Raw genomic sequence first — 25513 nt, 5'->3', positions numbered from 1 at the left:
ATTGTGATATTGTGATCTTTGAGGTTTAGATGTGACTGGATTGTCATTTGATGTTACCATTATGTGGCTGAGTGTTTGCTCTAGTTGAGCTCTTGACTCTACAGTGTTTGACTTCTCTCCCTCTAGCTGCTATAACTGTGTGTTTCCTGTAAAGAGCACATTTGTTATATTGAGTAATACGTCTTGTATGGAAAGTTATTCATGTGTGAGTAATCATGGGTGAATAATCATGAGAAATATGTCAATTTGTTTGATAGTCGAGAGTGAGATTCAGCTGTTCTGACACAAACAGAAATCATAAATGTCTTTTAAATTTAAACATTGCAACAATTAAATACATCAAGACTCAGTGTTTGAACCTCAACAATGGTAAGAACCAACTAAGAAGCTTCATGCTGCAATGCATGCTGGGAGTCATGAATGAGTTTTGAATTATGGTGTTACCCAGCATGCATTGTAGCAGGAAGTTTTCATTCTGCTGATTGTCACCGTCATTGAGTTTAATATGGTAATTATTGATGTCTGTGATTTTCCCAACACGCTCTTAAGAGTTATATAATAGTTAAAGAAATTTGTGCTTTAATCTCATCTGCCCAACACTTCTCAGCCTCAAGCTTTAAAATATGTAAAAATTATCAACAGACTAAAAATTCAACATGAGATCATTATCACTGGCGAGCAGTATTCTCAGAGTTTCAGTGGAAATGTCACGTTTATTTATATAGCACAATTTAAATCAACTGAAGTTGACCAATGTGCTGCACCATTTAAACTGAGTTAAAATTTATATAAAAAAAGAAGAAGAAAAGACAGCATATATAAAAGACATACACAAGATCACTAACAGAAAGCCAGGTCAAAGAAGTATATTTTCATCAGAGACTTAAAGATGGAAGGTGACGAGGCTGTTCTAATGGAAAGGGGCAGTGCATTCCAAAGTCTGGGGGCAGCAATACAAAATGCACGATCACCCCGATATCGTAACCTAGAGTTTGGGATACACAGTAATCTCTGGTTTGATGACCGAAGAGAAACAATGGGCCTATATTAAGTTAAAGGTGTGATAAATAAGAGGGAGCTAGACCATTTAATGCTTTAAATGCTAGTTTAAAGAACATCCCCCCCAAGGAACGAGGGTCCATTCCGAAAGTCGTGGGTGCACGATTGCTGAGAGGCCGAACGCCCACACTGTCAGGATGGCCGAGCGTTCAGGTCGCAGTCTCCTCTGGAGGGGTGTGTTCGAATCCCACTTCTGACATTGCTTTGCATGTCACACTGGAGACTCCTGGCTCGGCTTTACATGGAAACGGCCGTGCGCTAATTTAAGTCAGACAGTGTAAGGGTTCCAATCCACATCTGCTTTGAAGTTGCAAGTAATCTTGATTACCAGGCACAGGTTTGTTCCAGAGAGCATGGGTTCTGTCAGCCCCTTTGCCTGTTCTCGATCTGCGTTCTTCCTGTGTGCCCTCAAAGAGGGCCAGTGGCGCAATGGATAACGCGTCTGACTACGGATCAGAAGATTCTAGGTTCGACTCCTGGCTGGCTCGTTGCTCCTCAGCTCCTTTTCGTGCCACGAAGGCTTCCGCTGACAAGGCTCAAAAATAGCTCAGACGATAGACGGTATTCGGGCCTTCGATAGCTCAGTTGGTAGAGCGGAGGACTGTAGGCATCTCACTGGTCATCCTTAGGTCGCTGGTTCGAATCCGTCTCGAAGGAAGCGTCTCTTTAAGCCTTGGAGACCTTCAAAGGTTATTGTTTTTTCAAAGTCCCACGAAAACAGCCAGAGGGTGTCCAAAAGCGCATTCCCTGACCGGGAATCGAACCCGGGCCGCGGCGGTGAGAGCGCCGAATCCTAGCCACTAGACCACCAGGGAGCACCCGCTCGTGAACGTTCCTACGCGGGAGCCGGAAAGATGTGTCGCCTTAATAGAGCCAGTCTGTCAGTTCAAAAGAATTTCCCACCACGCTGCCCCGTGTGAGGCTCGAACTCACGACCTTCAGATTATGAAACTGACGCGCTGCCAAACTGCGCCAACCAGGCGTACCACGGCATGTGCAAGTAAACAGCAATGTTTAAAAGTGAAAAGACTAGGCCTTTTGTTGATATAACAGGGAAGCTGTCCATTTGGTTTCGGCCAAACGTTTGTTTTGGAAGGGAACTGCACATATAAACAGGCTGCGGGGAGTTCTAAGAATGGATATTCTTGCTTGTGACCATGCTTGTGATGCAATCTGAGAAAACATAGGAAATCGCTGTCCGCTAAATTCTTTTGCAGCGTCCGCCGGACGCAGTGGAGCAACTCTGGTCTGACCGTTTTCAGTGACAGAATAGCCTGACATTTCAGTATGCAATGTTTTATAAAAATAAAAGTAACAACAACCACAAAATACAAAACACAAAACTTTTAAATCTGATTCATCAATTTCATATGAGTTGTTAAAGCGCAATTAGTGCATCGCATGAGGAGCAGGACTTAGTTCAAATGACTGTAGGGTTCACTTTTTTATGAAACAGGTAAAGGGACGGAAACTCCTTGGGATAATGAAGCCATACACATAGCCCTTACCATAAATCAGGGCTGTTCAATTAAAGCGGTCAATGTTCTTTTTTTGAAGTAAAATCTACTGAACATACAAACAAAACATACAAACTGCGTTCAGGTCGCAGTCTCCTCTGGAGGCGTGGGTTCGAATCCCACTTCTGACATTGCTTTGCATGTCACACTGGAGACTCCAGGCTCGGCTTTACATGGAAACGGCCGTGCGCTAATTTAAGTCAGACAGTGTAAGGTCCACATCTGCTTTGAAGTTGTAAGTAATCTTGATTACCAGGCACAGGTTTGTTCCAGAGAGCGTGGGTTCTTTCAGCCCCTTTGCCTGTTCTCGATCTGCGTTCTTCCTGTGTGCCCTCAAAGAGGGCCAGAGGCGCAATGGATAACGCGTCTGACTACGGATCAGAAGATTCTAGGTTCGACTCCTGGCTGGCTCGTTGCTCCTCAGCTCCTTTTCGTGCCACGAGGGCTTCCGCTGACAAGGCCCAAAAATAGCTCAGACGATAGACGGTATCCTGGCCTTCGATAATGAAGCCATACACATAGCCCTTACCATAAATCAGGGCTGTTCAATTAAAGCGGTCAATGTTCTTTTTTTGAAGTAAAATCTACTGAACATACAAACAAAGTGTAACAATTTAAATGGATTCATCGCGAGCAAATTACTGACAAAGCTCCTAAAAATGCATCCGTTCCCTGCCATTTATACCAGAACAGATTCTAAATTATCTTCCCAATTAAAACAGTGTTCATTAGGAAATGCTCTTAACAGGCTGATCATTAATGCAATTGGTTTAAAATATATAATTCTTGCAAAAAATAGAAACAAGACCTCATGGTTTATGAATAAGCATCAAATCGAAGAGTGAAGTGTCGAAAAGTGAGGAGGAAAGGTCCCCTCTATCTGGGAATCGCGCTCCTTGCGGTACGTTATTTCTAAATGGCCTGTGTGCCATTGAACGGCTGCATTTAAGGGTCCATTCCGAAAGTGGTGGGTGCACGATTGCTGAGAGGCCAAACGCCCACACTGTCAGGATGGCCGAGCGGTCTAAGGCGCTGCGTTCAGGTCGCAGTCTCCTCTGGAGGCGTGGGTTCGAATCCCACTTCTGACATTGCTTTGCATGTCACACCGGAGACTCCAGGCTCGGCTTTACATGGAAACGGCCGTGCGCTAATTTAAGTCAGACAGTGTAAGGTCCACATCTGCTTTGAAGTTGTAAGTAATCTTGATTACCAGGCACAGGTTTGTTCCAGAGAGCGTGGGTTCTTTCAGCCCCTTTGCCTGTTCTCGATCTGCGTTCTTCCTGTGTGCCCTCAAAGAGGGCCAGTGGCGCAATGGATAACGCGTCTGACTACGGATCAGAAGATTCTAGGTTCGACTCCTGGCTGGCTCGTTGCTCCTCAGCTCCTTTTCGTGCCACGAGGGCTTCCGCTGACAAGGCCCAAAAATAGCTCAGACGATAGACGGTATACGGGCCTTCGATAGCTCAGTTGGTAGAGCGGAGGACTGTAGGCATCTCACTGGTCATCCTTAGGTCGCTGGTTCGAATCCGGCTCGAAGGAAGCGTCTCTTTAAGCCTTGGAGACCTTCAAAGGTTATTGTTTTTTCAAAGTCCCACGAAAACAGCCAGAGGGTGTCCAAAAGCGCATTCCCTGACCGGGAATCGAACCCGGGCCGCGGCGGTGAGAGCGCCGAATCCTAGCCACTAGACCACCAGGGAGCACCCGCTCATGAACGTTCCTACGCGGGATGCGGAAAGATGTGTCGCCTTAATAGAGCCAGTCTGTCAGTTCAAAAGAATTTCCCACCACGCTGCCCCGTGTGAGGCTCGAACTCACGACCTTCAGATTATGAGACTGACGCGCTGCCAAACTGCGCCAACGAGGCGTACCACGGCATGTACCAAGGGTTCCAATCCACATCTGCTTTGAAGTTGTAAGTAATCTTGATTACCAGGCACAGGTTTGTTCCAGAGAGCGTGGGTTCTTTCAGCCCCTTTGCCTGTTCTCGATCTGCGTTCTTCCTGTGTGCCCTCAAAGAGGGCCAATGGCGCAATGGATAACGCGTCTGACTACGGATCAGAAGATTCAAGGTTCGACTCCTGGCTGGCTCGTTGCTCCTCAGCTCCTTTTCGTGCCACGAGGGCTTCCGCTGACAAGGCCGAAAAATAGCTCAGACGATAGACGGTATCCGGGCCTTCGATAGCTCAGTTGGTAGAGCGGAGGACTGTAGGCATCTCACTGGTCATCCTTAGGTCGCTGGTTCGAATCCGGCTCGAAGGAAGCGTCTCTTTAAGCCTTGGAGACCTTCAAAGGTTATTGTTTTTTCAAAGTCCCACGAAAACAGCCAGAGGGTGTCCAAAAGCGCATTCCCTGACCGGGAATCGAACCCGGGCCGCGGCGGTGAGAGCGCCGAATCCTAGCCACTAGACCACCAGGGAGCACCCGCTCGTGAACGTTCCTACGCGGGATGCGGAAAGATGTGTCGCCTTAATAGAGCCAGTCTGTCAGTTCAAAAGAATTTCCCACCACGCTGCCCCGTGTGAGGCTCGAACTCACGACCTTCAGATTATGAGACTGACGCGCTGCCAAACTGCGCCAACGAGGCGTACCACGGCATGTTTAAGTAAACAGCAAAGGTTAAAAGTGAAACGACTAGGCCTTTTGTTGATATAACAGGGAAGCTGTCCATTTGGTTTCGGCCAAACATTTGTTTTGGAAGGGAACTGCACATATAAACAGGCTGCGGGGAGTTCTAAGAATGGATATTCTTGCTTGTGACCATGCTTGTGATGCAATCTGAGAAAACAGGAAATCGCTGTCCGCTAAATTCTTTTGCAGCGTCCGCCGGACGCAGTGGAGCAACTCTGGTCTGACCGTTTTCAGTGACAGAATAGCCTGACATTTCAGTATTCAATGTTTTATAAAAATAAAAGTAACAACAACCACAAAATACAAAACACAAAACTTTTCATTAAATCTGATTCATCAATTTCATATGAGTTGTGAAAGCGCAATTAGTGCATCGCATAAGGAGCAGGACTTAGTTTAAATGACTGTAGGGTTCACTTTTTTATGAAACAGGTAAAGGGACGGAAACTCCTTGGGATAATGAAGCCATACACATAGCCCTTACCATAAATCAGGGCTGTTCAATTAAAGCGGTCAATGTTCTTTTTTTGAAGTAAAATCTACTGAACATACAAACAAAGTGTAACAATTTAAATGGATTCATCGCGAGCAAATTACTGACAAAGCTACTAAAAATGCATCCGTTCCCTGCCATTTATACCAGAACAGATTCTAAATTATCTTCCCAATTAAAACAGTGTTCATTAGGAAATGCTCTTAACAGGCTGATCATTAATGCAATTGGTTTAAAATATATAATTCTTGCAAAAAATAGAAACAAGACCTCATGGTTTATGAATAAGCATCAAATCGAAGAGTGAAGTGTCGAAAAGTGAGGAGGAAAGGTCCCCTCTATCTGGGAATCGCGCTCCTTGCGGTACGTTATTTCTAAATGGCCTGTGTGCATCTCACTGGTCATCCTTAGGTCGCTGGTTCGAATCCGGCTCGAAGGAAGCGTCTCTTTAAGCCTTGGAGACCTTCAAAGGTTATTGTTTTTTCAACGTCCCACGAAAACAGCCAGAGGGTGTCCAAAAGCGCATTCCCTGACCGGGAATCGAACCCAGGCCGCGGCGGTGAGAGCGCCGAATCCTAGCCACTAGACCACCAGGGAGCACCCGCTCGTGAACGTTCCTACGTCGGATGCGGAAAGATGTGTCGCCTTAATAGAGCCAGTCTGTCAGTTCAAAAGAATTTCCCACCACGCTGCCCCGTGTGAGGCTCGAACTCACGACCTTCAGATTATGAGACTGACGCGCTGCCAAACTGCGCCAACGAGGCGTACCACGGCATGTTTAAGTAAACAGCAAAGGTTAAAAGTGAAAAGACTAGGCCTTTTGTTGATATAACAGGGAAGCTGTCCATTTGGTTTCGGCCAAACATTTGTTTTGGAAGGGAACTGCACATATAAACAGGCTGCGGGGAGTTCTAAGAATGGATATTCTTGCTTGTGACCATGCTTGTGATGCAATCTGAGAAAACAGGAAATCGCTGTCCGCTAAATTCTTTTGCAGCGTCCGCCGGACGCAGTGGAGCAACTCTGGTCTGACCGTTTTCAGTGACAGAATAGCCTGACATTTCAGTATTCAATGTTTTATAAAAATAAAAGTAACAACAACCACAAAATACAAAACACAAAACTTTTCATTAAATCTGATTCATCAATTTCATATGAGTTGTGAAAGCGCAATTAGTGCATCGCATAAGGAGCAGGACTTAGTTTAAATGACTGTAGGGTTCACTTTTTTATGAAACAGGTAAAGGGACGGAAACTCCTTGGGATAATGAAGCCATACACATAGCCCTTACCATAAATCAGGGCTGTTCAATTAAAGCGGTCAATGTTCTTTTTTTGAAGTAAAATCTACTGAACATACAAACAAAGTGTAACAATTTAAATGGATTCATCGCGAGCAAATTACTGACAAAGCTACTAAAAATGCATCCGTTCCCTGCCATTTATACCAGAACAGATTCTAAATTATCTTCCCAATTAAAACAGTGTTCATTAGGAAATGCTCTTAACAGGCTGATCATTAATGCAATTGGTTTAAAATATATAATTCTTGCAAAAAATAGAAACAAGACCTCATGGTTTATGAATAAGCATCAAATCGAAGAGTGAAGTGTCGAAAAGTGAGGAGGAAAGGTCCCCTCTATCTGGGAATCGCGCTCCTTGCGGTACGTTATTTCTAAATGGCCTGTGTGCCATTGAACGGCTGCATTTAAGGGTCCATTCCGAAAGTGGTGGGTGCACGATTGCTGAGAGGCCGAACGCCCACACTGTCAGGATGGCCGAGCGGTCTAAGGCGCTGCGTTCAGGTCGCAGTCTCCTCTGGAGGCGTGGGTTCGAATCCCACTTCTGACATTGCTTTGCATGTCACACTGGAGACTCCAGGCTCGGCTTTACATGGAAACGGCCGTGCGCTAATTTAAGTCAGACAGTGTAAGGTCCACATCTGCTTTGAAGTTGTAAGTAATCTTGATTACCAGGCACAGGTTTGTTCCAGAGAGCGTGGGTTCTTTCAGCCCCTTAGCCTGTTCTCGATCTGCGTTCTTCCTGTGTGCCCTCAAAGAGGGCCAGTGGCGCAATGGATAACGCGTCTGACTACGGATCAGAAGATTCTAGGTTCGACTCCTGGCTGGCTCGTTGCTCCTCAGCTCCTTTTCGTGCCACGAGGGCTTCCGCTGACAAGGCCCAAAAATAGCTCAGACGATAGACGGTATCCGGGCCTTCGATAGCTCAGTTGGTAGAGCGGAGGACTGTAGGCATCTCACTGGTCATCCTTAGGTCGCTGGTTCGAATCCGGCTCGAAGGAAGCGTCTCTTTAAGCCTTGGAGACCTTCAAAGGTTATTGTTTTTTCAACGTCCCACGAAAACAGCCAGAGGGTGTCCAAAAGCGCATTCCCTGACCGGGAATCGAACCCGGGCCGCGGCGGTGAGAGCGCCGAATCCTAGCCACTAGACCACCAGGGAGCACCCGCTCGTGAACGTTCCTACGTCGGATGCGGAAAGATGTGTCGCCTTAATAGAGCCAGTCTGTCAGTTCAAAAGAATTTCCCACCACGCTGCCCCGTGTGAGGCTCGAACTCACGACCTTCAGATTATGAGACTGACGCGCTGCCAAACTGCGCCAACGAGGCGTACCACGGCATGTTTAAGTAAACAGCAAAGGTTAAAAGTGAAAAGACTAGGCCTTTTGTGGATATAACAGGGAAGCTGTCCATTTGGTTTCGGCCAAACATTTGTTTTGGAAGGGAACTGCACATATAAACAGGCTGCGGGGAGTTCTAAGAATGGATATTCTTGCTTGTGACCATGCTTGTGATGCAATCTGAGAAAACAGGAAATCGCTGTCCGCTAAATTCTTTTGCAGCGTCCGCCGGACGCAGTGGAGTAACTCTGGTCTGACCGTTTTCAGTGACAGAATAGCCTGACATTTCAGTATTCAATGTTTTATAAAAATAAAAGTAACAACAACCACAAAATACAAAACACAAAACTTTTCATTAAATCTGATTCATCAATTTCATATGAGTTGTGAAAGCGCAATTAGTGCATCGCATAAGGAGCAGGACTTAGTTTAAATGACTGTAGGGTTCACTTTTTTATGAAACAGGTAAAGGGACGGAAACTCCTTGGGATAATGAAGCCATACACATAGCCCTTACCATAAATCAGGGCTGTTCAATTAAAGCGGTCAATGTTCTTTTTTTGAAGTAAAATCTACTGAACATACAAACAAAGTGTAACAATTTAAATGGATTCATCGCGAGCAAATTACTGACAAAGCTACTAAAAATGCATCCGTTCCCTGCCATTTATACCAGAACAGATTCTAAATTATCTTCCCAATTAAAACAGTGTTCATTAGGAAATGCTCTTAACAGGCTGATCATTAATGCAATTGGTTTAAAATATATAATTCTTGCAAAAAATAGAAACAAGACCTCATGGTTTATGAATAAGCATCAAATCGAAGAGTGAAGTGTCGAAAAGTGAGGAGGAAAGGTCCCCTCTATCTGGGAATCGCGCTCCTTGCGGTACGTTATTTCTAAATGGCCTGTGTGCCATTGAACGGCTGCATTTAAGGGTCCATTCCGAAAGTGGTGGGTGCACGATTGCTGAGAGGCCGAACGCCCACACTGTCAGGATGGCCGAGCGGTCTAAGGCGCTGCGTTCAGGTCGCAGTCTCCTCTGGAGGCGTGGGTTCGAATCCCACTTCTGACATTGCTTTGCATGTCACACTGGAGACTCCAGGCTAGGCTTTACATGGAAACGGCCGTGCGCTAATTTAAGTCAGACAGTGTAAGGTCCACATCTGCTTTGAAGTTGTAAGTAATCTTGATTACCAGGCACAGGTTTGTTCCAGAGAGCGTGGGTTCTTTCAGCCCCTTAGCCTGTTCTCGATCTGCGTTCTTCCTGTGTGCCCTCAAAGAGGGCCAGTGGCGCAATGGATAACGCGTCTGACTACGGATCAGAAGATTCTAGGTTCGACTCCTGGCTGGCTCGTTGCTCCTCAGCTCCTTTTCGTGCCACGAGGGCTTCCGCTGACAAGGCCCAAAAATAGCTCAGACGATAGACGGTATCCGGGCCTTCGATAGCTCAGTTGGTAGAGCGGAGGACTGTAGGCATCTCACTGGTCATCCTTAGGTCGCTGGTTCGAATCCGGCTCGAAGGAAGCGTCTCTTTAAGCCTTGGAGACCTTCAAAGGTTATTGTTTTTTCAACGTCCCACGAAAACAGCCAGAGGGTGTCCAAAAGCGCATTCCCTGACCGGGAATCGAACCCGGGCCGCGGCGGTGAGAGCGCCGAATCCTAGCCACTAGACCACCAGGGAGCACCCGCTCGTGAACGTTCCTACGTCGGATGCGGAAAGATGTGTCGCCTTAATAGAGCCAGTCTGTCAGTTCAAAAGAATTTCCCACCACGCTGCCCCGTGTGAGGCTCGAACTCACGACCTTCAGATTATGAGACTGACGCGCTGCCAAACTGCGCCAACGAGGCGTACCACGGCATGTTTAAGTAAACAGCAAAGGTTAAAAGTGAAAAGACTAGGCCTTTTGTTGATATAACAGGGAAGCTGTCCATTTGGTTTCGGCCAAACATTTGTTTTGGAAGGGAACTGCACATATAAACAGGCTGCGGGGAGTTCTAAGAATGGATATTCTTGCTTGTGACCATGCTTGTGATGCAATCTGAGAAAACAGGAAATCGCTGTCCGCTAAATTCTTTTGCAGCGTCCGCCGGACGCAGTGGAGCAACTCTGGTCTGACCGTTTTCAGTGACAGAATAGCCTGACATTTCAGTATTCAATGTTTTATAAAAATAAAAGTAACAACAACCACAAAATACAAAACACAAAACTTTTCATTAAATCTGATTCATCAATTTCATATGAGTTGTGAAAGCGCAATTAGTGCATCGCATAAGGAGCAGGACTTAGTTTAAATGACTGTAGGGTTCACTTTTTTATGAAACAGGTAAAGGGACGGAAACTCCTTGGGATAATGAAGCCATACACATAGCCCTTACCATAAATCAGGGCTGTTCAATTAAAGCGGTCAATGTTCTTTTTTTGAAGTAAAATCTACTGAACATACAAACAAAGTGTAACAATTTAAATGGATTCATCGCGAGCAAATTACTGACAAAGCTACTAAAAATGCATCCGTTCCCTGCCATTTATACCAGAACAGATTCTAAATTATCTTCCCAATTAAAACAGTGTTCATTAGGAAATGCTCTTAACAGGCTGATCATTAATGCAATTGGTTTAAAATATATAATTCTTGCAAAAAATAGAAACAAGACCTCATGGTTTATGAATAAGCATCAAATCGAAGAGTGAAGTGTCGAAAAGTGAGGAGGAAAGGTCCCCTCTATCTGGGAATCGCGCTCCTTGCGGTACGTTATTTCTAAATGGCCTGTGTGCCATTGAACGGCTGCATTTAAGGGTCCATTCCGAAAGTGGTGGGTGCACGATTGCTGAGAGGCCGAACGCCCACACTGTCAGGATGGCCGAGCGGTCTAAGGCGCTGCGTTCAGGTCGCAGTCTCCTCTGGAGGCGTGGGTTCGAATCCCACTTCTGACATTGCTTTGCATGTCACACTGGAGACTCCAGGCTCGGCTTTACATGGAAACGGCCGTGCGCTAATTTAAGTCAGACAGTGTAAGGGTTCCAATCCACATCTGCTTTGAAGTTGTAAGTAATCTTGATTACCAGGCACAGGTTTGTTCCAGAGAGCGTGGGTTCTTTCAGCCCCTTTGCCTGTTCTCGATCTGCGTTTTTCGTGTGTGTCCTCAAAGAGGGCCAGTGGCGCAATGGATAACGCGTCTGACTACGGATCAGAAGATTCTAGGTTCGACTCCTGGCTGGCTCGTTGCTCCTCAGCTCCTTTTCGTGCCACGAGGGCTTCCGCTGACAAGGCCCAAAAATAGCTCAGACGATAGACGGTATCCGGGCCTTCGATAGCTCAGTTGGTAGAGCGGAGGACTGTAGGCATCTCACTGGTCATCCTTAGGTCGCTGGTTCGAATCCGGCTCGAAGGAAGCGTCTCTTTAAGCCTTGGAGACCTTCAAAGGTTATTGTTTTTTCAAAGTCCCACGAAAACAGCCAGAGGGTGTCCAAAAGCGCATTCCCTGACCGGGAATCGAACCCGGGCCGCGGCGGTGAGAGCGCCGAATCCTAGCCACTAGACCACCAGGGAGCACCCGCTCGTGAACGTTCCTACGCGGGATGCGGAAAGATGTGTCGCCTTAATAGAGCCAGTCTGTCAGTTCAAAAGAATTTCCCACCACGCTGCCCCGTGTGAGGCTCGAACTCACGACCTTCAGATTATGAGACTGACGCGCTGCCAAACTGCGCCAACGAGGCGTACCACGGCATGTTTAAGTAAACAGCAAAGGTTAAAAGTGAAAAGACTAGGCCTTTTGTTGATATAACAGGGAAGCTGTCCATTTGGTTTCGGCCAAACATTTGTTTTGGAAGGGAACTGCACATATAAACAGGCTGCGGGGAGTTCTAAGAATGGATATTCTTGCTTGTGACCATGCTTGTGATGCAATCTGAGAAAACAGGAAATCGCTGTCCGCTAAATTCTTTTGCAGCGTCCGCCGGACGCAGTGGAGCAACTCTGGTCTGACCGTTTTCAGTGACAGAATAGCCTGACATTTCAGTATTCAATGTTTTATAAAAATAAAAGTAACAACAACCACAAAATACAAAACACAAAACTTTTCATTAAATCTGATTCATCAATTTCATATGAGTTGTGAAAGCGCAATTAGTGCATCGCATAAGGAGCAGGACTTAGTTTAAATGACTGTAGGGTTCACTTTTTTATGAAACAGGTAAAGGGACGGAAACTCCTTGGGATAATGAAGCCATACACATAGCCCTTACCATAAATCAGGGCTGTTCAATTAAAGCGGTCAATGTTCTTTTTTTGAAGTAAAATCTACTGAACATACAAACAAAGTGTAACAATTTAAATGGATTCATCGCGAGCAAATTACTGACAAAGCTACTAAAAATGCATCCGTTCCCTGCCATTTATACCAGAACAGATTCTAAATTATCTTCCCAATTAAAACAGTGTTCATTAGGAAATGCTCTTAACAGGCTGATCATTAATGCAATTGGTTTAAAATATATAATTCTTGCAAAAAATAGAAACAAGACCTCATGGTTTATGAATAAGCATCAAATCGAAGAGTGAAGTGTCGAAAAGTGAGGAGGAAAGGTCCCCTCTATCTGGGAATCGCGCTCCTTGCGGTACGTTATTTCTAAATGGCCTGTGTGCATCTCACTGGTCATCCTTAGGTCGCTGGTTCGAATCCGGCTCGAAGGAAGCGTCTCTTTAAGCCTTGGAGACCTTCAAAGGTTATTGTTTTTTCAACGTCCCACGAAAACAGCCAGAGGGTGTCCAAAAGCGCATTCCCTGACCGGGAATCGAACCCGGGCCGCGGCGGTGAGAGCGCCGAATCCTAGCCACTAGACCACCAGGGAGCACCCGCTTGTGAACGTTCCTACGTCGGATGCTGAAAGATGTGTCGCCTTAATAGAGCCAGTCTGTCAGTTCAAAAGAATTTCCCACCACGCTGCCCCGTGTGAGGCTCGAACTCACGACCTTCAGATTATGAGACTGACGCGCTGCCAAACTGCGCCAACGAGGCGTACCACGGCATGTTTAAGTAAACAGCAAAGGTTAAAAGTGAAAAGACTAGGCCTTTTGTTGATATAACAGGGAAGCTGTCCATTTGGTTTCGGCCAAACATTTGTTTTGGAAGGGAACTGCACATATAAACAGGCTGCGGGGAGTTCTAAGAATGGATATTCTTGCTTGTGACCATGCTTGTGATGCAATCTGAGAAAACAGGAAATCGCTGTCCGCTAAATTCTTTTGCAGCGTCCGCCGGACGCAGTGGAGCAACTCTGGTCTGACCGTTTTCAGTGACAGAATAGCCTGACATTTCAGTATTCAATGTTTTATAAAAATAAAAGTAACAACAACCACAAAATACAAAACACAAAACTTTTCATTAAATCTGATTCATCAATTTCATATGAGTTGTGAAAGCGCAATTAGTGCATCGCATAAGGAGCAGGACTTAGTTTAAATGACTGTAGGGTTCACTTTTTTATGAAACAGGTAAAGGGACGGAAACTCCTTGGGATAATGAAGCCATACACATAGCCCTTACCATAAATCAGGGCTGTTCAATTAAAGCGGTCAATGTTCTTTTTTTGAAGTAAAATCTACTGAACATACAAACAAAGTGTAACAATTTAAATGGATTCATCGCGAGCAAATTACTGACAAAGCTACTAAAAATGCATCCGTTCCCTGCCATTTATACCAGAACAGATTCTAAATTATCTTCCCAATTAAAACAGTGTTCATTAGGAAATGCTCTTAACAGGCTGATCATTAATGCAATTGGTTTAAAATATATAATTCTTGCAAAAAATAGAAACAAGACCTCATGGTTTATGAATAAGCATCAAATCGAAGAGTGAAGTGTCGAAAAGTGAGGAGGAAAGGTCCCCTCTATCTGGGAATCGCGCTCCTTGCGGTACGTTATTTCTAAATGGCCTGTGTGCATCTCACTGGTCATCCTTAGGTCGCCGGTTCGAATCCGGCTCGAAGGAAGCGTCTCTTTAAGCCTTGGAGACCTTCAAAGGTTATTGTTTTTTCAACGTCCCACGAAAACAGCCAGAGGGTGTCCAAAAGCGCATTCCCTGACCGGGAATCGAACCCGGGCCGCGGCGGTGAGAGCGCCGAATCCTAGCCACTAGACCACCAGGGAGCACCCGCTCGTGAACGTTCCTACGTCGGATGCGGAAAGATGTGTCGCCTTAATAGAGCCAGTCTGTCAGTTCAAAAGAATTTCCCACCACGCTGCCCCGTGTGAGGCTCGAACTCACGACCTTCAGATTATGAGACTGACGCGCTGCCAAACTGCGCCAACGAGGCGTACCACGGCATGTTTAAGTAAACAGCAAAGGTTAAAAGTGAAAAGACTAGGCCTTTTGTTGATATAACAGGGAAGCTGTCCATTTGGTTTCGGCCAAACATTTGTTTTGGAAGGGAGCTGCACATATAAACAGGCTGCGGGGAGTTCTAAGAATGGATATTCTTGCTTGTGACCATGCTTGTGATGCAATCTGAGAAAACAGGAAATCGCTGTCCGCTAAATTCTTTTGCAGCGTCCGCCGGACGCAGTGGAGCAACTCTGGTCTGACCGTTTTCAGTGACAGAATAGCCTGACATTTCAGTATTCAATGTTTTATAAAAATAAAAGTAACAACAACCACAAAATACAAAACACAAAACTTTTCATTAAATCTGATTCATCAATTTCATATGAGTTGTGAAAGCGCAATTAGTGCATCGCATAAGGAGCAGGACTTAGTTTAAATGACTGTAGGGTTCACTTTTTTATGAAACAGGTAAAGGGACGGAAACTCCTTGGGATAATGAAGCCATACACATAGCCCTTACCATAAATCAGGGCTGTTCAATTAAAGCGGTCAATGTTCTTTTTTTGAAGTAAAATCTACTGAACATACAAACAAAGTGTAACAATTTAAATGGATTCATCGCGAGCAAATTACTGACAAAGCTACTAAAAATGCATCCGTTCCCTGCCATTTATACCAGAACAGATTCTAAATTATCTTCCCAATTAAAACAGTGTTCATTAGGAAATGCTCTTAACAGGCTGATCATTAATGCAATTGGTTTAAAATATATAATTCTTGCAAAAAATAGAAACAAGACCTCATGGTTTATGAATAAGCATCAAATCGAAGAGTGAAGTGTCGAAAAGTGAGGAGGAAAGGTCCCCTCTATCTGGGAATCGCGCTCCTTGCGGTACGTTATTTCTAAATGGCCTGTGTGCCATTGAACGGCTGCATTTAAGGGTCCATTCCGAAAGTGGTGGGTGCACGATTGCTGAGAGGCCGAACGCCCACACTGTCAGGATGGCCGAGCGGTCTAAGGCGCTGCGTTCAGGTCGCAGTCTCCTCTGGAGGCGTGGGTTCGAATCCCACTTCTGACATTGCTTTGCATGTCACACTGGAGACTCCAGGCTCGGCTTTACAAGGAAACGGCCGTGCGCTAATTTAAGTCAGACAGTGTAAGGTCCACATCTGCTTTGAAGTTGTAAGTAATCTTGATTACCAGGCACAGGTTTGTTCCAGAGAGCGTGGGTTCTTTCAGCCCTTTTGCCTGTTCTCGATCTGCGTTCTTCCTGTGTGCCCTCAAAGAGGGCCAGTGGCGCAATGGATAACGCGTCTGACTACGGATCAGAAGATTCTAGGTTCGACTCCTGGCTGGCTCGTTGCTCCTCAGCTCCTTTTCGTGCCACGAGGGCTTCCGCTGACAAGGCCCAAAAATAGCTCAGACGATAGACGGTATCTGGGCCTTCGATAGCTCAGTTGGTAGAGCGGAGGACTGTAGGCATCTCAGTGGTCATCCTTAGGTCGCTGGTTCGAATCCGGCTCGAAGGAAGCGTCTCTTGTTTTATAAAAATAAAAGTAACAACAACCACAAAATACAAAACACAAAACTTTTCATTAAATCTGATTCATCAATTTCATATGAGTTGTGAAAGCGCAATTAGTGCATCGCATAAGGAGCAGGACTTAGTTTAAATGACTGTAGGGTTCACTTTTTTATGAAACAGGTAAAGGGACGGAAACTCCTTGGGATAATGAAGCCATACACATAGCCCTTACCATAAATCAGGGCTATTCAATTAAAGCGGTCAATGTTCTTTTTTTGAAGTAAAATCTACTGAACATACAAACAAAGTGTAACAATTTAAATGGATTCATCCCGAGCAAATTACTGACAAAGCTACTAAAAATGCATCCGTTCCCTGCCATTTATACCAGAACAGATTCTAAATTATCTTCCCAATTAAAACAGTGTTCATTAGGAAATGCTCTTAACAGGCTGATCATTAATGCAATTGGTTTAAAATATATAATTCTTGCAAAAAATAGAAACAAGACCTCATGGTTTATGAATAAGCATCAAATCGAAGAGTGAAGTGTCGAAAAGTGAGGAGGAAAGGTCCCCTCTATCTGGGAATCGTGCTCCTTGCGGTACGTTATTTCTAAATGGCCTGTGTGCCATTGAACGGCTGCATTTAAGGGTCCATTCCGAAAGTGGTGGGTGCACGATTGCTGAGAGGCCGAACGCCCACACTGTCAGGATGGCCGAGCGGTCTAAGGCGCTGCGTTCAGGTCGCAGTCTCCTCTGGAGGCGTGGGTTCGAATCCCACTTCTGACATTGCTTTGCATGTCACACCGGAGACTCCAGGCTCGGCTTTACATGGAAACGGCCGTGCGCTAATTTAAGTCAGACAGTGTAAGGGTTCCAATCCACATCTGCTTTGAAGTTGTAAGTAATCTTGATTACCAGGCACAGGTTTGTTCCAGAGAGCGTGGGTTCTTTCAGCCCCTTTGCCTGTTCTCGATCTGCGTTCTTCCTGTGTGCCCTCAAAGAGGGGCAGTGGCGCAATGGATAACGCGTCTGACTACGGATCAGAAGATTCTAGGTTCGACTCCTGGCTGGCTCGTTGCTCCTCAGCTCCTTTTCGTGCCACGAGGGCTTCCGCTGACAAGGCCCAAAAATAGTTCAGACGATAGACGGTATCCGGGCCTCCGATAGCTCAGTTGGTAGAGCGGAGGACTGTAGGCATCTCACTGGTCATCCTTAGGTCGCTGGTTCGAATCCGGCTCGAAGGAAGCGTCTCTTTAAGCCTTGGAGACCTTCAAAGGTTATTGTTTTTTCAAAGTCCCACAAAAACAGCCAGAGGGTGTCCAAAAGCGCATTCCCTGACCGGGAATCGAACCCGGGCCGCGGCGGTGAGAGCGCCGAATCCTAGCCACTAGACCACCAGGGAGCACCCGCTCGTGAACGTTCCTACGCGGGATGCGGAAAGATGTGTCGCCTTAATAGAGCCAGTCTGTCAGTTCAAAAGAATTTCCCACCACGCTGCCCCGTGTGAGGCTCGAACTCACGACCTTCAGATTATGAAACTGACGCGCTGCCAAACTGCGCCAACGAGGCGTACCACGGCATGTTTAAGTAAACAGCAAAGGTTAAAAGTGAAAAGACTAGGCCTTTTGTTGATATAACAGGGAAGCTGTCCATTTGGTTTCGGCCAAACATTTGTTTTGGAAGGGAACTGCACATATAAACAGGCTGCGGGGAGTTCTAAGAATGGATATTCTTGCTTGTGACCATGCTTGTGATGCAATCTGAGAAAACAGGAAATCGCTGTCCGCTAAATTCTTTTGCAGCGTCCGCCGGACGCAGTGGAGCAACTCTGGTCTGACCGTTTTCAGTGACAGAATAGCCTGACATTTCAGTATTCAATGTTTTATAAAAATAAAAGTAACAACAACCACAAAATACAAAACACAAAACTTTTCATTAAATCTGATTCATCAATTTCATATGAGTTGTGAAAGCGCAATTAGTGCATCGCATAAGGAGCAGGACTTAGTTTAAATGACTGTAGGGTTCACTTTTTTATGAAACAGGTAAAGGGACGGAAACTCCTTGGGATAATGAAGCCATACACATAGCCCTTACCATAAATCAGGGCTATTCAATTAAAGCGGTCAATGTTCTTTTTTTGAAGTAAAATCTACTGAACATACAAACAAAGTGTAACAATTTAAATGGATTCATCGCGAGCAAATTACTGACAAAGCTACTAAAAATGCATCCGTTCCCTGCCATTTATACCAGAACAGATTCTAAATTATCTTCCCAATTAAAACAGTGTTCATTAGGAAATGCTCTTAACAGGCTGATCATTAATGCAATTGGTTTAAAATATATAATTCTTGCAAAAAATAGAAACAAGACCTCATGGTTTATGAATAAGCATCAAATCGAAGAGTGAAGTGTCGAAAAGTGAGGAGGAAAGGTCCCCTCTATCTGGGAATCGCGCTCCTTGCGGTACGTTATTTCTAAATGGCCTGTGTGCCATTGAACGGCTGCATTTAAGGGTCCATTCCGAAAGTGGTGGGTGCACGATTGCTGAGAGGCCGAACGCCCACACTGTCAGGATGGCCGAGCGGTCTAAGGCGCTGCGTTCAGGTCGCAGTCTCCTCTGGAGGCGTGGGTTCGAATCCCACTTCTGACATTGCTTTGCATGTCACACCGGAGACTCCAGGCTCGGCTTTACATGGAAACGGCCGTGCGCTAATTTAAGTCAGACAGTGTAAGGGTTCCAATCCACATCTGCTTTGAAGTTGTAAGTAATCTTGATTACCAGGCACAGGTTTGTTCCAGAGAGCGTGGGTTCTTTCAGCCCCTTTGCCTGTTCTCGATCTGCGTTCTTCCTGTGTGCCCTCAAAGAGGGCCAGTGGCGCAATGGATAACGCGTCTGACTACGGATCAGAAGATTCTAGGTTCGACTCCTGGCTGGCTCGTTGCTCCTCAGCTCCTTTTCGTGCCACGAGGGCTTCCGCTGACAAGGCCCAAAAATAGCTCAGACGATAGACGGTATCCGGGCCTTCGATAGCTCAGTTGGTAGAGCGGAGGACTGTAGGCATCTCACTGGTCATCCTTAGGTCGCTGGTTCGAATCCGGCTCGAAGGAAGCGTCTCTTGTTTTATAAAAATAAAAGTAACAACAACCACAAAATACAAAACACAAAACTTTTCATTAAATCTGATTCATCAATTTCATATGAGTTGTGAAAGCGCAATTAGTGCATCGCATAAGGAGCAGGACTTAGTTTAAATGACTGTAGGGTTCACTTTTTTATGAAACAGGTAAAGGGACGGAAACTCCTTGGGATAATGAAGCCATACACATAGCCCTTACCATAAATCAGGGCTGTTCAATTAAAGCGGTCAATGTTCTTTTTTTGAAGTAAAATCTACTGAACATACAAACAAAGTGTAACAATTTAAATGGATTCATCGCGAGCAAATTACTGACAAAGCTACTAAAAATGCATCCGTTCCCTGCCATTTATACCAGAACAGATTCTAAATTATCTTCCCAATTAAAACAGTGTTCATTAGGAAATGCTCTTAACAGGCTGATCATTAATTCAATTGGTTTAAAATATATAATTCTTGCAAAAAATAGAAACAAGACCTCATGGTTTATGAATAAGCATCAAATCGAAGAGTGAAGTGTCGAAAAGTGAGGAGGAAAGGTCCCCTCTATCTGGGAATCGCGCTCCTTGCGGTACGTTATTTCTAAATGGCCTGTGTGCCATTGAACGGCTGCATTTAAGGGTCCATTCCGAAAGTGGTGGGTGCACGATTGCTGAGTGGCCGAGCGGTCTAAGGCGCTGCGTTCAGGTCGCAGTCTCCTCTGGAGGCGTGGGTTCGAATCCCACTTCTGACATTGCTTTGCATGTCACACTGGAGACTCCAGGCTCGGCTTTACATGGAAACGGCCGTGCGCTAATTTAAGTCAGACAGTGTAAGGGTTCCAATCCACATCTGCTTTGAAGTTGTAAGTAATCTTGATTACCAGGCACAGGTTTGTTCCAGAGAGCGTGGGTTCTTTCAGCCCCTTTGCCTGTTCTCGATCTGCGTTCTTCCTGTGTGCCCTCAAAGAGGGCCAGTGGCGCAATGGATAACGCGTCTGACTACGGATCAGAAGATTCTAGGTTCGACTCCTGGCTGGCTCGTTGCTCCTCAGCTCCTTTTCGTGCCACGAGGGCTTCCGCTGACAAGGCCCAAAAATAGTTCAGACGATAGACGGTATCCGGGCCTTCGATAGCTCAGTTGGTAGAGCGGAGGACTGTAGGCATCTCACTGGTCATCCTTAGGTCGCTGGTTCGAATCCGGCTCGAAGGAAGCGTCTCTTTAAGCCTTGGAGACCTTCAAAGGTTATTGTTTTTTCAAAGTCCCACGAAAACAGCCAGAGGGTGTCCAAAAGCGCATTCCCTGACCGGGAATCGAACCCGGGCCGCGGCGGTGAGAGCGCCGAATCCTAGCCACTAGACCACCAGGGAGCACCCGCTCGTGAACGTTCCTACGCGGGATGCGGAAAGATGTGTCGCCTTAATAGAGCCAGTCTGTCAGTTCAAAAGAATTTCCCACCACGCTGCCCCGTGTGAGGCTCGAACTCACGACCTTCAGATTATGAAACTGACGCGCTGCCAAACTGCGCCAACGAGGCGTACCACGGCATGTTTAAGTAAACAGCAAAGTTTAAAAGTGAAAAGACTAGGCCTTTTGTTGATATAACAGGGAAGCTGTCCATTTGGTTTCGGCCAAACATTTGTTTTGGAAGGGAACTGCACATATAAACAGGCTGCGGGGAGTTCTAAGAATGGATATTCTTGCTTGTGACCATGCTTGTGATGCAATCTGAGAAAACAGGAAATCGCTGTCCGCTAAATTCTTTTGCAGCGTCCGCCGGACGCAGTGGAGCAACTCTGGTCTGACCGTTTTCAGTGACAGAATAGCCTGACATTTCAGTATTCAATGTTTTATAAAAATAAAAGTAACAACAACCACAAAATACAAAACACAAAACTTTTCATTAAATCTGATTCATCAATTTCATATGAGTTGTGAAAGCGCAATTAGTGCATCGCATAAGGAGCAGGACTTAGTTTAAATGACTGTAGGGTTCACTTTTTTATGAAACAGGTAAAGGGACGGAAACTCCTTGGGATAATGAAGCCATACACATAGCCCTTACCATAAATCAGGGCTATTCAATTAAAGCGGTCAATGTTCTTTTTTTGAAGTAAAATCTACTGAACATACAAACAAAGTGTAACAATTTAAATGGATTCATCGCGAGCAAATTACTGACAAAGCTACTAAAAATGCATCCGTTCCCTGCCATTTATACCAGAACAGATTCTAAATTATCTTCCCAATTAAAACAGTGTTCATTAGGAAATGCTCTTAACAGGCTGATCATTAATGCAATTGGTTTAAAATATATAATTCTTGCAAAAAATAGAAACAAGACCTCATGGTTTATGAATAAGCATCAAATCGAAGAGTGAAGTGTCGAAAAGTGAGGAGGAAAGGTCCCCTCTATCTGGGAATCGCGCTCCTTGCGGTACGTTATTTCTAAATGGCCTGTGTGCCATTGAACGGCTGCATTTAAGGGTCCATTCCGAAAGTGGTGGGTGCACGATTGCTGAGAGGCCGAAAGCCCACACTGTCAGGATGGCCGAGCGGTCTAAGGCGCTGCGTTCAGGTCGCAGTCTCCTCTGGAGGCGTGGGTTCGAATCCCACTTCTGACATTGCTTTGCATGTCACACCGGAGACTCCAGGCTCGGCTTTACATGGAAACGGCCATGCGCTAATTTAAGTCAGACAGTGTAAGGGTTCCAATCCACATCTGCTTTGAAGTTGTAAGTAATCTTGATTACCAGGCACAGGTTTGTTCCAGAGAGCGTGGGTTCTTTCAGCCCCTTTGCCTGTTCTCGATCTGCGTTCTTCCTGTGTGCCCTCAAAGAGGGCCAGTGGCGCAATGGATAACGCGTCTGACTACGGATCAGAAGATTCTAGGTTCGACTCCTGGCTGGCTCGTTGCTCCTCAGCTCCTTTTCGTGCCACGAGGGCTTCCGCTGACAAGGCCCAAAAATAGCTCAGACGATAGACGGTATCCGGGCCTTCGATAGCTCAGTTGGTAGAGCGGAGGACTGTAGGCATCTCACTGGTCATCCTTAGGTCGCTGGTTCGAATCCGGCTCGAAGGAAGCGTCTCTTTAAGCCTTGGAGACCTTCAAAGGTTATTGTTTTTTCAAAGTCCCACGAAAACAGCCAGAGGGTGTCCAAAAGCGCATTCCCTGACCGGGAATCGAACCCGGGCCGCGGCGGTGAGAGCACCGAATCCTAGCCACTAGACCACCAGGGAGCACCCACTCGTGAACGTTCCTACGCGGGATGCGGAAAGATGTGTCGCCTTAATAGAGCCAGTCTGTCAGTTCAAAAGAATTTCCCACCACGCTGCCCCGTGTGAGGCTCAAACTCACGACCTTCAGATTATGAGACTGACGCGCTGCCAAACTGCGCCAACGAGGCGTACCACGGCATGTTTAAGTAAACAGCAATGTTTAAAAGTGAAAAGACTAGGCCTTTTGTTGATATAACAGGGAAGCTGTCCATTTGGTTTCGGCCAAACGTTTGTTTTGGAAGGGAACTGCACATATAAACAGGCTGCGGGGAGTTCTAAGAATGGATATTCTTGCTTGTGACCATGCTTGTGATGCAATCTGAGAAAACATAGGAAATCGCTGTCCGCTAAATTCTTTTGCAGCGTCCGCCGGACGCAGTGGAGCAACTCTGGTCTGACCGTTTTCAGTGACAGAATAGCCTGACATTTCAGTATGCAATGTTTTATAAAAATAAAAGTAACAACAACCACAAAATACAAAACACAAAACTTTTCATTAAATCTGATTCATCAATTTCATATGAGTTGCTAAAGCGCAATTAGTGCATCGCATGAGGAGCAGGACTTAGTTCAAATGACTGTAGGGTTCACTTTTTTATGAAACAGGTAAAGGGACGGAAACTCCTTGGGATAATGAAGCCATACACATAGCCCTTACCATAAATCAGGGCTGTTCAATTAAAGCGGTCAATGTTCTTTTTTTGAAGTAAAATCTACTGAACATACAAACAAAGTGTAACAATTTAAATGGATTCATCGCGAGCAAATTACTGACAAAGCTAGTAAAAATGCATCCGTTCCCTGCCATTTATACCAGAACAGATTCTAAATTATCTTCCCAATTAAAACAGTGTTCATTAGGAAATGCTCTTAACAGGCTGATCATTAATGCAATTGGTTTAAAATATATAATTCTTGCAAAAAATAGAAACAAGACCTCATGGTTTATGAATAAGCATCAAATCGAAGAGTGAAGTGTCGAAAAGTGAGGAGGAAAGGTCCCCTCTATCTGGGAATCGCGCTCCTTGCGGTACGTTATTTCTAAATGGCCTGTGTGCCATTGAACGGCTGCATTTAAGGGTCCATTCCGAAAGTGGTGGGTGCACGATTGCTGAGAGGCCGAACGCCCACACTGTCAGGATGGCCGAGCGGTCTAAGGCGCTGCGTTCAGGTCGCAGTCTCCTCTGGAGGCGTGGGTTCGAATCCCACTTCTGACATTGCTTTGCATGTCACACTGGAGACTCCAGGCTCGGCTTTACATGGAAACGGCCGTGCGCTAATTTAAGTCAGACAGTGTAAGGTCCACATCTGCTTTGAAGTTGTAAGTAATCTTGATTACCAGGCACAGGTTTGTTCCAGAGAGCGTGGGTTCTTTCAGCCCCTTTGCCTGTTCTCGATCTGCGTTCTTCCTGTGTGCCCTCAAAGAGGGCCAGTGGCGCAATGGATAACGCGTCTGACTACGGATCAGAAGATTCTAGGTTCGACTCCTGGCTGGCTCGTTGCTCCTCAGCTCCTTTTCGTGCCACGAGGGCTTCCGCTGACAAGGCCCAAAAATAGCTCAGACGATAGACGGTATCCTGGCCTTCGATAGCTCAGTTGGTAGTGCGGAGGACTGTAGGCATCTCACTGGTCATCCTTAGGTCGCTGGTTCGAATCCGGCTCGAAGAAAGCGTCTCTTTAAGCCTTGGAGACCTTCAAACGTTATTGTTTTTTCATAGTCCTACGAAAACAGCCAGAGGGTGTCCAAAAGCGCATTCCCTGACCGGGAATCGAACCCGGGCCGCGGCGGTGAGAGCGCCGAATCCTAGCCACTAGACCACCAGGGAGCACCCGCTCGTGAACGTTCCTACGCGGGAGCCGGAAAGATGTGTCGCCTTAATAGAGCCAGTCAGTCAGTTCCAAAGAATTTCCCACCACGCTGCCCGTGTGAGGCTCGAACTCACGACCTTCAGATTATGAGACTGACGCGCTGCCAAACTGCACCAACGAGGCGTACCACGGCATGTCTAAGTAAACAGCAAAGGTTAAAAGTGAAAAGACTAGGCCTTTTGTTGATATAACAGGTAAGATGTCCATTTGGTTTCGGCCAAACGTTTGTTTTGGAAGGGAACTTCACATATAAACAGGCTGCGGGGAGTTCTAATAATGGATATTCTTGCTTGTGACCATGATGTGATACAATCTGAGAAAATTTAGGAATCTACTGTGCGCTACACTCTTTGGAAGCGTCCGCCGGACACAGTGGTGCAACTTTGGTCTGACCGTTTTCATTTCAGTGACAGAATAGCCTGATATTTCGGCATGCAATGTTTTATAAAAATAAAAGTAACAACTACCATAAAAATACAAAACTTTTTATTAAACCTGTTTCATCAATTTCATATGAGTTGTGAAAGCGCAATTAGTGCATCGCATAAGGAGCAGGACTTAGTTTAAATGACTGTAGGGTTCACTTTTTTTATGAAACAGGTAAAGGGACGGAAACTCCTTGGGATCATGAAGCCATAAACATAGCACTTACCGTGAATCAGGGCTGTTCAATTAAAGTGGTCCATCCATCCATCCATTTTCTACCGCTTATCCGTACTACCTCGGGTCACGGGGAGCCTGCGCCTATCTCAGGAGTCATCGGGCATCAAGGCAGGATACACCCTGGATGGAGTGCCAACCCATCGCAGGGCACACACACTCACTCATTCACTCACGCACTCACACCCTACGGACAATTTTTCCAGAGATGCCAATCAACCTACCATGCATGTCTTTGGACCAGGGGAGGAAACCGGAGTACCCGGAGGAAACCCCCGAGGCACGGGGAGAACATGCAAACTCCACACACACAAGTCGGAAGCGGGAATCGAACCCCCAACCCTGGAGGTGTGAGGCGAACGTGCTAACCACTAAGCCACTAAGC

The 25513-nt window shown here is 45.8% G+C and overlaps 61 non-coding genes across 61 annotated transcripts; 35 read left to right on the top strand and 26 right to left on the bottom strand.

Moving 5' to 3' along the window:
• The first annotated feature begins 1474 nt into the window (after positions 1-1474).
• trnar-acg (transfer RNA arginine (anticodon ACG)) lies at positions 1475-1547 on the top strand. Its single transcript has one exon. It is a non-coding gene; the product is annotated as a tRNA-Arg (tRNA).
• Positions 1548-1629: 82 nt separating this feature from the next.
• On the top strand, positions 1630-1716 carry trnay-gua (transfer RNA tyrosine (anticodon GUA)). The gene is given in 2 exon segments: positions 1630-1666; positions 1681-1716. It is a non-coding gene; the product is annotated as a tRNA-Tyr (tRNA).
• Positions 1717-1802: 86 nt separating this feature from the next.
• On the bottom strand, positions 1803-1874 carry trnae-cuc (transfer RNA glutamic acid (anticodon CUC)). The gene has a single exon. It is a non-coding gene; the product is annotated as a tRNA-Glu (tRNA).
• Positions 1875-1967: 93 nt separating this feature from the next.
• On the bottom strand, positions 1968-2041 carry trnam-cau (transfer RNA methionine (anticodon CAU)). Its single transcript has one exon. It is a non-coding gene; the product is annotated as a tRNA-Met (tRNA).
• Positions 2042-2916: 875 nt separating this feature from the next.
• trnar-acg (transfer RNA arginine (anticodon ACG)) lies at positions 2917-2989 on the top strand. Its single transcript has one exon. It is a non-coding gene; the product is annotated as a tRNA-Arg (tRNA).
• Positions 2990-3581: 592 nt separating this feature from the next.
• Positions 3582-3664, top strand: trnal-cag (transfer RNA leucine (anticodon CAG)). Its single transcript has one exon. It is a non-coding gene; the product is annotated as a tRNA-Leu (tRNA).
• Positions 3665-3873: 209 nt separating this feature from the next.
• On the top strand, positions 3874-3946 carry trnar-acg (transfer RNA arginine (anticodon ACG)). Its single transcript has one exon. It is a non-coding gene; the product is annotated as a tRNA-Arg (tRNA).
• Positions 3947-4028: 82 nt separating this feature from the next.
• Positions 4029-4115, top strand: trnay-gua (transfer RNA tyrosine (anticodon GUA)). Its single transcript is given in 2 exon segments — positions 4029-4065; positions 4080-4115. It is a non-coding gene; the product is annotated as a tRNA-Tyr (tRNA).
• An 86-nt stretch (positions 4116-4201) lies between these two features.
• Positions 4202-4273, bottom strand: trnae-cuc (transfer RNA glutamic acid (anticodon CUC)). Its single transcript has one exon. It is a non-coding gene; the product is annotated as a tRNA-Glu (tRNA).
• Positions 4274-4366: 93 nt separating this feature from the next.
• trnam-cau (transfer RNA methionine (anticodon CAU)) lies at positions 4367-4440 on the bottom strand. The gene has a single exon. It is a non-coding gene; the product is annotated as a tRNA-Met (tRNA).
• Positions 4441-4593: 153 nt separating this feature from the next.
• trnar-acg (transfer RNA arginine (anticodon ACG)) lies at positions 4594-4666 on the top strand. The gene has a single exon. It is a non-coding gene; the product is annotated as a tRNA-Arg (tRNA).
• Positions 4667-4748: 82 nt separating this feature from the next.
• trnay-gua (transfer RNA tyrosine (anticodon GUA)) lies at positions 4749-4835 on the top strand. The gene is given in 2 exon segments: positions 4749-4785; positions 4800-4835. It is a non-coding gene; the product is annotated as a tRNA-Tyr (tRNA).
• Positions 4836-4921: 86 nt separating this feature from the next.
• On the bottom strand, positions 4922-4993 carry trnae-cuc (transfer RNA glutamic acid (anticodon CUC)). Its single transcript has one exon. It is a non-coding gene; the product is annotated as a tRNA-Glu (tRNA).
• Positions 4994-5086: 93 nt separating this feature from the next.
• trnam-cau (transfer RNA methionine (anticodon CAU)) lies at positions 5087-5160 on the bottom strand. The gene has a single exon. It is a non-coding gene; the product is annotated as a tRNA-Met (tRNA).
• A 1062-nt stretch (positions 5161-6222) lies between these two features.
• On the bottom strand, positions 6223-6294 carry trnae-cuc (transfer RNA glutamic acid (anticodon CUC)). Its single transcript has one exon. It is a non-coding gene; the product is annotated as a tRNA-Glu (tRNA).
• A 93-nt stretch (positions 6295-6387) lies between these two features.
• trnam-cau (transfer RNA methionine (anticodon CAU)) lies at positions 6388-6461 on the bottom strand. The gene has a single exon. It is a non-coding gene; the product is annotated as a tRNA-Met (tRNA).
• A 1004-nt stretch (positions 6462-7465) lies between these two features.
• trnal-cag (transfer RNA leucine (anticodon CAG)) lies at positions 7466-7548 on the top strand. The gene has a single exon. It is a non-coding gene; the product is annotated as a tRNA-Leu (tRNA).
• A 209-nt stretch (positions 7549-7757) lies between these two features.
• Positions 7758-7830, top strand: trnar-acg (transfer RNA arginine (anticodon ACG)). The gene has a single exon. It is a non-coding gene; the product is annotated as a tRNA-Arg (tRNA).
• An 82-nt stretch (positions 7831-7912) lies between these two features.
• Positions 7913-7999, top strand: trnay-gua (transfer RNA tyrosine (anticodon GUA)). Its single transcript is given in 2 exon segments — positions 7913-7949; positions 7964-7999. It is a non-coding gene; the product is annotated as a tRNA-Tyr (tRNA).
• Positions 8000-8085: 86 nt separating this feature from the next.
• On the bottom strand, positions 8086-8157 carry trnae-cuc (transfer RNA glutamic acid (anticodon CUC)). Its single transcript has one exon. It is a non-coding gene; the product is annotated as a tRNA-Glu (tRNA).
• A 93-nt stretch (positions 8158-8250) lies between these two features.
• Positions 8251-8324, bottom strand: trnam-cau (transfer RNA methionine (anticodon CAU)). The gene has a single exon. It is a non-coding gene; the product is annotated as a tRNA-Met (tRNA).
• Positions 8325-9328: 1004 nt separating this feature from the next.
• On the top strand, positions 9329-9411 carry trnal-cag (transfer RNA leucine (anticodon CAG)). Its single transcript has one exon. It is a non-coding gene; the product is annotated as a tRNA-Leu (tRNA).
• A 209-nt stretch (positions 9412-9620) lies between these two features.
• trnar-acg (transfer RNA arginine (anticodon ACG)) lies at positions 9621-9693 on the top strand. Its single transcript has one exon. It is a non-coding gene; the product is annotated as a tRNA-Arg (tRNA).
• An 82-nt stretch (positions 9694-9775) lies between these two features.
• trnay-gua (transfer RNA tyrosine (anticodon GUA)) lies at positions 9776-9862 on the top strand. The gene is given in 2 exon segments: positions 9776-9812; positions 9827-9862. It is a non-coding gene; the product is annotated as a tRNA-Tyr (tRNA).
• An 86-nt stretch (positions 9863-9948) lies between these two features.
• trnae-cuc (transfer RNA glutamic acid (anticodon CUC)) lies at positions 9949-10020 on the bottom strand. The gene has a single exon. It is a non-coding gene; the product is annotated as a tRNA-Glu (tRNA).
• A 93-nt stretch (positions 10021-10113) lies between these two features.
• trnam-cau (transfer RNA methionine (anticodon CAU)) lies at positions 10114-10187 on the bottom strand. The gene has a single exon. It is a non-coding gene; the product is annotated as a tRNA-Met (tRNA).
• A 1004-nt stretch (positions 10188-11191) lies between these two features.
• trnal-cag (transfer RNA leucine (anticodon CAG)) lies at positions 11192-11274 on the top strand. The gene has a single exon. It is a non-coding gene; the product is annotated as a tRNA-Leu (tRNA).
• Positions 11275-11490: 216 nt separating this feature from the next.
• trnar-acg (transfer RNA arginine (anticodon ACG)) lies at positions 11491-11563 on the top strand. Its single transcript has one exon. It is a non-coding gene; the product is annotated as a tRNA-Arg (tRNA).
• An 82-nt stretch (positions 11564-11645) lies between these two features.
• trnay-gua (transfer RNA tyrosine (anticodon GUA)) lies at positions 11646-11732 on the top strand. The gene is given in 2 exon segments: positions 11646-11682; positions 11697-11732. It is a non-coding gene; the product is annotated as a tRNA-Tyr (tRNA).
• An 86-nt stretch (positions 11733-11818) lies between these two features.
• trnae-cuc (transfer RNA glutamic acid (anticodon CUC)) lies at positions 11819-11890 on the bottom strand. Its single transcript has one exon. It is a non-coding gene; the product is annotated as a tRNA-Glu (tRNA).
• Positions 11891-11983: 93 nt separating this feature from the next.
• Positions 11984-12057, bottom strand: trnam-cau (transfer RNA methionine (anticodon CAU)). The gene has a single exon. It is a non-coding gene; the product is annotated as a tRNA-Met (tRNA).
• A 1062-nt stretch (positions 12058-13119) lies between these two features.
• Positions 13120-13191, bottom strand: trnae-cuc (transfer RNA glutamic acid (anticodon CUC)). Its single transcript has one exon. It is a non-coding gene; the product is annotated as a tRNA-Glu (tRNA).
• Positions 13192-13284: 93 nt separating this feature from the next.
• On the bottom strand, positions 13285-13358 carry trnam-cau (transfer RNA methionine (anticodon CAU)). The gene has a single exon. It is a non-coding gene; the product is annotated as a tRNA-Met (tRNA).
• Positions 13359-14420: 1062 nt separating this feature from the next.
• trnae-cuc (transfer RNA glutamic acid (anticodon CUC)) lies at positions 14421-14492 on the bottom strand. The gene has a single exon. It is a non-coding gene; the product is annotated as a tRNA-Glu (tRNA).
• A 93-nt stretch (positions 14493-14585) lies between these two features.
• Positions 14586-14659, bottom strand: trnam-cau (transfer RNA methionine (anticodon CAU)). The gene has a single exon. It is a non-coding gene; the product is annotated as a tRNA-Met (tRNA).
• Positions 14660-15663: 1004 nt separating this feature from the next.
• trnal-cag (transfer RNA leucine (anticodon CAG)) lies at positions 15664-15746 on the top strand. The gene has a single exon. It is a non-coding gene; the product is annotated as a tRNA-Leu (tRNA).
• Positions 15747-15955: 209 nt separating this feature from the next.
• trnar-acg (transfer RNA arginine (anticodon ACG)) lies at positions 15956-16028 on the top strand. Its single transcript has one exon. It is a non-coding gene; the product is annotated as a tRNA-Arg (tRNA).
• Positions 16029-16110: 82 nt separating this feature from the next.
• On the top strand, positions 16111-16197 carry trnay-gua (transfer RNA tyrosine (anticodon GUA)). The gene is given in 2 exon segments: positions 16111-16147; positions 16162-16197. It is a non-coding gene; the product is annotated as a tRNA-Tyr (tRNA).
• A 704-nt stretch (positions 16198-16901) lies between these two features.
• Positions 16902-16984, top strand: trnal-cag (transfer RNA leucine (anticodon CAG)). The gene has a single exon. It is a non-coding gene; the product is annotated as a tRNA-Leu (tRNA).
• Positions 16985-17200: 216 nt separating this feature from the next.
• On the top strand, positions 17201-17273 carry trnar-acg (transfer RNA arginine (anticodon ACG)). Its single transcript has one exon. It is a non-coding gene; the product is annotated as a tRNA-Arg (tRNA).
• An 82-nt stretch (positions 17274-17355) lies between these two features.
• Positions 17356-17442, top strand: trnay-gua (transfer RNA tyrosine (anticodon GUA)). The gene is given in 2 exon segments: positions 17356-17392; positions 17407-17442. It is a non-coding gene; the product is annotated as a tRNA-Tyr (tRNA).
• Positions 17443-17528: 86 nt separating this feature from the next.
• trnae-cuc (transfer RNA glutamic acid (anticodon CUC)) lies at positions 17529-17600 on the bottom strand. Its single transcript has one exon. It is a non-coding gene; the product is annotated as a tRNA-Glu (tRNA).
• Positions 17601-17693: 93 nt separating this feature from the next.
• Positions 17694-17767, bottom strand: trnam-cau (transfer RNA methionine (anticodon CAU)). Its single transcript has one exon. It is a non-coding gene; the product is annotated as a tRNA-Met (tRNA).
• Positions 17768-18771: 1004 nt separating this feature from the next.
• Positions 18772-18854, top strand: trnal-cag (transfer RNA leucine (anticodon CAG)). The gene has a single exon. It is a non-coding gene; the product is annotated as a tRNA-Leu (tRNA).
• A 216-nt stretch (positions 18855-19070) lies between these two features.
• On the top strand, positions 19071-19143 carry trnar-acg (transfer RNA arginine (anticodon ACG)). Its single transcript has one exon. It is a non-coding gene; the product is annotated as a tRNA-Arg (tRNA).
• Positions 19144-19225: 82 nt separating this feature from the next.
• trnay-gua (transfer RNA tyrosine (anticodon GUA)) lies at positions 19226-19312 on the top strand. The gene is given in 2 exon segments: positions 19226-19262; positions 19277-19312. It is a non-coding gene; the product is annotated as a tRNA-Tyr (tRNA).
• Positions 19313-19991: 679 nt separating this feature from the next.
• On the top strand, positions 19992-20075 carry trnal-cag (transfer RNA leucine (anticodon CAG)). The gene has a single exon. It is a non-coding gene; the product is annotated as a tRNA-Leu (tRNA).
• A 215-nt stretch (positions 20076-20290) lies between these two features.
• Positions 20291-20363, top strand: trnar-acg (transfer RNA arginine (anticodon ACG)). The gene has a single exon. It is a non-coding gene; the product is annotated as a tRNA-Arg (tRNA).
• Positions 20364-20445: 82 nt separating this feature from the next.
• trnay-gua (transfer RNA tyrosine (anticodon GUA)) lies at positions 20446-20532 on the top strand. The gene is given in 2 exon segments: positions 20446-20482; positions 20497-20532. It is a non-coding gene; the product is annotated as a tRNA-Tyr (tRNA).
• Positions 20533-20618: 86 nt separating this feature from the next.
• On the bottom strand, positions 20619-20690 carry trnae-cuc (transfer RNA glutamic acid (anticodon CUC)). The gene has a single exon. It is a non-coding gene; the product is annotated as a tRNA-Glu (tRNA).
• A 93-nt stretch (positions 20691-20783) lies between these two features.
• trnam-cau (transfer RNA methionine (anticodon CAU)) lies at positions 20784-20857 on the bottom strand. The gene has a single exon. It is a non-coding gene; the product is annotated as a tRNA-Met (tRNA).
• A 1004-nt stretch (positions 20858-21861) lies between these two features.
• On the top strand, positions 21862-21944 carry trnal-cag (transfer RNA leucine (anticodon CAG)). Its single transcript has one exon. It is a non-coding gene; the product is annotated as a tRNA-Leu (tRNA).
• A 216-nt stretch (positions 21945-22160) lies between these two features.
• trnar-acg (transfer RNA arginine (anticodon ACG)) lies at positions 22161-22233 on the top strand. The gene has a single exon. It is a non-coding gene; the product is annotated as a tRNA-Arg (tRNA).
• An 82-nt stretch (positions 22234-22315) lies between these two features.
• On the top strand, positions 22316-22402 carry trnay-gua (transfer RNA tyrosine (anticodon GUA)). Its single transcript is given in 2 exon segments — positions 22316-22352; positions 22367-22402. It is a non-coding gene; the product is annotated as a tRNA-Tyr (tRNA).
• Positions 22403-22488: 86 nt separating this feature from the next.
• Positions 22489-22560, bottom strand: trnae-cuc (transfer RNA glutamic acid (anticodon CUC)). Its single transcript has one exon. It is a non-coding gene; the product is annotated as a tRNA-Glu (tRNA).
• Positions 22561-22653: 93 nt separating this feature from the next.
• Positions 22654-22727, bottom strand: trnam-cau (transfer RNA methionine (anticodon CAU)). Its single transcript has one exon. It is a non-coding gene; the product is annotated as a tRNA-Met (tRNA).
• A 1006-nt stretch (positions 22728-23733) lies between these two features.
• trnal-cag (transfer RNA leucine (anticodon CAG)) lies at positions 23734-23816 on the top strand. The gene has a single exon. It is a non-coding gene; the product is annotated as a tRNA-Leu (tRNA).
• Positions 23817-24025: 209 nt separating this feature from the next.
• trnar-acg (transfer RNA arginine (anticodon ACG)) lies at positions 24026-24098 on the top strand. The gene has a single exon. It is a non-coding gene; the product is annotated as a tRNA-Arg (tRNA).
• Positions 24099-24180: 82 nt separating this feature from the next.
• Positions 24181-24267, top strand: trnay-gua (transfer RNA tyrosine (anticodon GUA)). The gene is given in 2 exon segments: positions 24181-24217; positions 24232-24267. It is a non-coding gene; the product is annotated as a tRNA-Tyr (tRNA).
• Positions 24268-24353: 86 nt separating this feature from the next.
• On the bottom strand, positions 24354-24425 carry trnae-cuc (transfer RNA glutamic acid (anticodon CUC)). The gene has a single exon. It is a non-coding gene; the product is annotated as a tRNA-Glu (tRNA).
• A 90-nt stretch (positions 24426-24515) lies between these two features.
• On the bottom strand, positions 24516-24591 carry trnam-cau (transfer RNA methionine (anticodon CAU)). The gene has a single exon. It is a non-coding gene; the product is annotated as a tRNA-Met (tRNA).
• Between the last annotated feature and the right edge of the window lie 922 nt (positions 24592-25513).

This window comes from Triplophysa dalaica, chromosome 5, assembly GCF_015846415.1.
Source record: "Triplophysa dalaica isolate WHDGS20190420 chromosome 5, ASM1584641v1, whole genome shotgun sequence".
NCBI lineage: Eukaryota > Metazoa > Chordata > Actinopteri > Cypriniformes > Nemacheilidae > Triplophysa > Triplophysa dalaica.
The sequence above is the reverse complement of the archived record's forward strand: the minus strand, read 5'-3'. Positions and strand labels throughout refer to the sequence as shown.